The sequence below is a fragment of the Lathyrus oleraceus genome, chromosome 4 (genome assembly GCF_024323335.1).
Source record: "Lathyrus oleraceus cultivar Zhongwan6 chromosome 4, CAAS_Psat_ZW6_1.0, whole genome shotgun sequence".
Taxonomy (NCBI): domain Eukaryota; kingdom Viridiplantae; phylum Streptophyta; class Magnoliopsida; order Fabales; family Fabaceae; genus Lathyrus; species Lathyrus oleraceus.
The window spans coordinates 1,076,889-1,082,517 of NC_066582.1; the positions used below are offsets into that span (position 1 = coordinate 1,076,889).

General features: G+C 37.6%; 1 long non-coding RNA gene across 6 annotated transcripts; it reads left to right on the forward strand.

Moving 5' to 3' along the window:
- The first annotated feature begins 914 nt into the window (after positions 1–914).
- LOC127138248 (uncharacterized) lies at positions 915–4,072 on the forward strand. 6 transcript variants are annotated; one of them, XR_007808743.1, is made up of 9 exons: positions 915–1,478; positions 1,581–1,968; positions 2,073–2,313; positions 2,407–2,668; positions 2,889–3,064; positions 3,166–3,368; positions 3,450–3,517; positions 3,607–3,763; positions 3,857–4,072. It is a non-coding gene; the product is annotated as an uncharacterized LOC127138248 (long non-coding RNA). The 6 variants fall into 6 exon arrangements; XR_007808740.1 differs by having other exon boundaries at positions 3,166–3,325; XR_007808741.1 differs by having other exon boundaries at positions 1,581–1,703; positions 1,767–1,968; positions 3,166–3,517.
- Positions 4,073–5,629: the final 1,557 nt, after the last annotated feature.

Consider the following 5,629-nt stretch of genomic DNA (forward strand, 5'->3'; position numbering starts at 1 on the left):
TAAAGTGTTTTAAGAATGAAAGAAAAGAATGAACGGTTAATCCAAAACGTGAAGCTCAAGACTGATCATTCGAGGGTTCCCACCGGAATGCAAGATTCGAATGGTCCTCTTCTTTCGTGTTTTTTTAAAAGAAAGAATTTAATCGAGTTGCAAAGATAGTTTAAAAATAAAATAAAATTATAGGGATAAAATTAATTTTACTATTTTATATATATATTAAATTAATTATATATATATAATCGAGTTCCCACCAGAATGCTAGATTCAAATGGGAGGAAATGAAATTAAATGTTGAAACTATGGAAAGTTAGTGAAATTTAAATTGAAAAAATTTAGTGAATTTGAATGTGATTATTTATATGTGTAAAGGTATGAACATGGATACCAATAACCTAATTAAATTAACTAACACACAAAAATCGACTAATCGAATAAAACCCAATATAGGAAAGTCAACCATTAATTAAATCTAAAAAGTAAACATTTAAAAATCTAAACAACTAAATAACGATTAAATTAAATTAATAAAAATATAAAAGTAAAATAAAGAGTAAGAAATTATAACAATTTAAATGAAATAGTAAGCATAAAAAAATAAAAGTATGGAGATATGTTACTCCCAAGTATTGAACCCATCCCATTAAAGAAAGTGAAACTGCTCTCTCTCCACTAAGCCACTTATGGTCATTTGTTACCTTAGTAACAACTTGAATATATGAACAGGGATAGCTGAAGATAGCTTAGAATAAAAACCAATTAAAATGATATGGGCTATTGTTAATGGACAACTAATTAAAACGATGGAGGAATCCAAAACGTAACCCTAGCCGCCTGGCTGTTGGGTTTAACCAAAAGAGATTAATGGATAGGGAACACAAAACAGTATATTAACAGACACTAATTAATAAAAAGGTGCAAGGGAAGACTAAACAATATTAAGTTTTAAATGCTTGTTTTTAAAAAATAAATAAAAGAAGAGAATGTGAGAGACCGCGTAGCAAAAAACCCAGAAACTCATTCGTTTTCCTCACGAAGAAGCTCCCACTCCCTCAATCTCATTCGTCATCTCACCATCTCTCTCACTTTCGACCATACCCTAATCACAACAATCTGGTGGCTTCTCAAAAAAATTAACAGGAAAATGCTCACCTTTGTCACTTGCTTCCAAGAACTCCCACGTTCCGTCAGTCGCTGGTGGAGGAGGAAGGTAGCTTTTCGGTGGAAAATATTAGGGTTTTTTTGCTACAACTCCCTCTTCTCTTTTGGATTTTTCGCCGTCTCCAAGATTTAGGGTTTTTCGTGGTCGCCTCCAAAATTAGGGTTTTTCGTCCTCCCCTTCTCGCCTCCGCTTCGCTCCTTTTATCCTCAACAACTTAGGATTCCGAGCTAGCTTATGGAGATCCAAAAGGGTATCTCTTGGAAGTGCTTTAAGGTGTTCCGATTTTGGTCTGCCTCATTTGACGTTTAATTCGGAAACGGTAACACAAACCGTGCACTTTCTTCTTCTACTTTGTCTCAATCCCTTTTGGGTTATTTGTTAACTTTTACCACCTTGCTGAGTTTGTATGTTTTTACTGCAGTGAATTTTGACACTTAGCAGGAGCCTATGGTGAATTCATTCGGAGGCGAGCATCGCTACAAAAACGTTACCGGTTGCAATGCTCACTTATAACTTGGTTTGGGGAATCTCACGACAGCAAATGGTAAGCTTTTGTTCATTGTTTACGCTTTTCGTGGCATATTACAAAGGTGGTGAATTTGTGCAGGGTTTGGTGCATTGCATTGATTGGTGAGCTGCCATGGGTGTGATGGTTCAAAGTCTCGATGAAGAGCACTCTTTTGGGCAAGAAATTCGTTATCTGCATTTAGCATCAAATGAAGAATGAATTGTTGTTCCAGAAGATTAAGCCGACAATAGCACAAAGTCCTTATGTTACCTGTTGTTGTGACTCGACTTATACGATGGAGGTCAGTGAAAAAGGTTGTTGCACTTGAAACGACAATTGGCATCTGCTCTCTATTTAGCAATACCACAATCAGGTAAAGGCTTGTTCTGGTTTCGATTTTCACAGGGTTGCAATGGTTCCACTTGATGAGATATGGAAACACGTCCAAATGCAATAGTAAGCAGTACTGGTGCAAAAAGGGTCTGCTGTGATTGTCGGGTTAAAACGCTACTGCAGTAGGTGCAGCAGTGGCAGGTGGTGTTGCTGCAAGTAAAACATGGCTAATGACGCTCCTCAAGCTGCAAATAAACTTGGTGAAGACCTTTACAAAGTAATATCGCGAGAATAAGTCTTCAAGTCAACAACAGTATGCAACGATAATTATAATGTACACCGCAAGTTTGCTTTTTTATGAGCTTTGAATTTTTAGCTTAAACTTTTGTTTCTTCATTGGCCTTAGGTGGGATCAATTACTGAAATCATACCGATGGGCACCTTAGTTGAAAAAAGACAATGGTATGCTGACCGTCTTACTGCTCTTCTCAAAGTATTGGCTGCGGAACGTATCGGTGATAGAACCTGGTAAGCTAAACATTGCAAACTTCATCACTCGGTCATCAGTTGTCCAAGGCCTAGAAGGATGTAGAGAAAGGGAGCAGAGCTTGCTGCAGTTACTCTACCGGCTGGTACAACAACGGCTGATTTAGGTGATGAAAAAAAATGTAAGTCAATTATTTCTTTCAAGCGGTTTAGCTCTTCAAGAGAGACATCCCAGTTTTGCACCAATACTTCAACTGTCAGCTTTCCCAATAATGCACTCAAACTCCTTTCACTATTAGTGCATAATGTTCTGTACTGATGAAGATAATCAGCAGCACCAGAGTAGTTTCCATATTCAAACTGAAATTTGCCATATTGGTAATAAAGCCTCTATTTGTGCAGGAGTTTCCGCATTGTTATTGCAGGAGGATATTGCGTCATATTTGAGTTTTTTTTGGATGACACCGACAAGCACAACGTCTCCTTGGCAGCAGCATTGCATCCGCTTTTCCGGATGCTTGATAAACATTGAATGCATCTTAGATTGGTAGTAAAACAAGAACATAACCTTCATACAGGTATTTGAGATAACGCTTGTTGATTCTTTGGAAAAAATGCTCATTCTAGTTCCCATTTCTTCTGCTTGTAGTGTGCCATTTAACAATTCTTCTGATTTCAGCGGGCAGTGGGTACCCATTAGATCAGCTCTCATTTTTATCTGGCCAACAACATGGAGTTTGCTTTTCCGAGTTCGACGATCTTTTTTCAAATTCAACTCCAACTGCTATATGAAGCAAAAACTGTTTCGAAATCCCAAACACATCAGAGAGAGGCGAACGGTTTGCCACCAAAAGTTTTCAAATCAAATCTTTGGTTGAAATGGTTCAGTAGCACGGTTTAACGTTCATTGTTAATGGATTAATGTACATATCATTTGACTTGTTTGGAAACCAAAACCTGCAGGATTGAGGTATGCAACATGGCTCGATGACGGGTAATTTTGTGGACAGCCACGACATAGAACAGAAAGGGTTAGCTTCTTTGTCTCTAACATCACTTTTCATGTTTATTGCAGAGTCGGTGAATTTATGCGTAATTGCTGCATTTGATGTTTGTGCAGAATTTTAGAACATGGCATATTCTGGTGAGCTGCCATATGCCTGATGATTTGCTTCGTGGCATGAATCCTTAATTTATCAATGCGTGTTTCCAACTCTGTTGCGCCAGGATAGCACTAGCTTGGACTTGGTTTGTTTCAATGCCTCGAAAAACTTATGGTTAGGCCAAGTTTTAATGGCTTTGGTATAGCTCTTTGCACATGTTCAATGTATTGCTCGCGAATGACATAATCTTTGGTTGGTCCTTTGCAGATCACGCACATACGAAAAGAGTTGGCATGAAGGCTCTTGCTTGCAACTGCTGGGTAATTAAACAAACTGCTTTTGGAACGGGGAACAATGACGGTTGCGCGTCGGTGTTTGAATGGATCTTATTTTTTGTTATTCTTTTTTGTAAAATGATCAAAAGTATTCAGAATTCTCTTGATGATATGCTCTTTTGTGGACCTTGCAATAATTTTCACTCTATCTTCATTGTGTTAACAAATTACATCTTTTCCAACCAATGAAAAAACACTGTATTGAAGTATACCTTGTAAGTGATGAGATTTGAACTTCAAATAATTTATGCACTTCAGAGAGAGAACTTCTGGAATAACTTCTGAAGAAAGATTAGGAACAACCAAATTTATTATGTTTAATACATGCGGGGCTTCCGAATGCTCATGTTTTGCAGTGTCTTTATCTTTGAAGCAATTAATTTTATTGTTAAACCAATGCCCCTTTCCAGTTCAGGCAGGACCGAATCGCTGGCTTCTTTAGCAGCAGTGGAGGATTTGAGCCAAATTTCAAAGCCTCATTTAATAGAATCCCACTACTTTAAATCACGAAACTCTAGCCAAATACCCACACACTTCCTGCAACCCTCAAGCTAGAAAAACTTTTGCAAGGATCTAAAAAAGCTTTGGTAATCTTAAGAAGTTAAGTAAACCAAACAAGATACCAACAGACGTTTGGTAAAAGGAAAAAGTCTTATTTCAGGTGCATCATAGTTACTAGACCCAGAATTTTTGCTTTGCCTCTTTTCATAGTTGTACAGTTACACCTTTTCCCAACCAACCGAGGGTTCCCAAATGTTTTGTAACGTTGAAGCCTCTGAGTCATAGCCAAAGGCAGACTTTTTTTTTAAAACAATGATCCCAGGAAGCCATATCTTTGAGCTAGAAAAGACACCAACGCGGTAAATTGAGACAAATACAAGTATAGCCTTCAATTTCATAGGAAACCAGAGATGCTTTCTTGTCTTCGTCACAACTTGCCTTTCACTTATCCACAATAGAAGAAGGAATTGGTGATCAAATGAAGCATAGTTTGGTGCGCATAGGCATACACTGAGGCAATGTATTTACCACATGACTGATAAACAGAAAGGAACTTCTGCATTGTAACCTTCAAATATGATATGAATATCAGGGTCAATAATCGGGGTGTGACAGTTGCCCCTATTTAAGTATCTTCAACTAGAGAATATGAAGTAGGACATTCTTCATATGATCATAGTGGGAGATAGTTAAATACTAAGAAGACCCGGATTTTGAACCTGAAAAATGAAAATGCTATGATATGATATGCATGGATGCAAGACTCTTTATATATTTTTGGATTTATCTGTTAGGGACACGGTGGACTTTTAACAAGAGATGTTATAATAGACAAACCAATCTGTGGGGAACTCTGATGGCCCACAGGGAAATAGACAAACAATGTACATCCAACTCGCTGGGGATAACAATCCTGCTGGAGAGTCAGACACACACTGGGGAGTAATCGAAGTGAAAGTTGACAAACGACACTTAGAACATCAGATATTTTGACAGTAAGCTTACATATGACTTACTACAACTTGAATATTTTGAGAAAATTTCCACAACAAGTTCATACATGACTTGACAACATTGGAACAAAAGGTTCAGCAACAGGTTCATACATGACCTGACAATGCTGGAATAATCAAAGAAAAAGATTCTTCAAAACAAGTCCAGACATGACCTGATAATACTGGAATAAAGGCTCAACATCAACGGG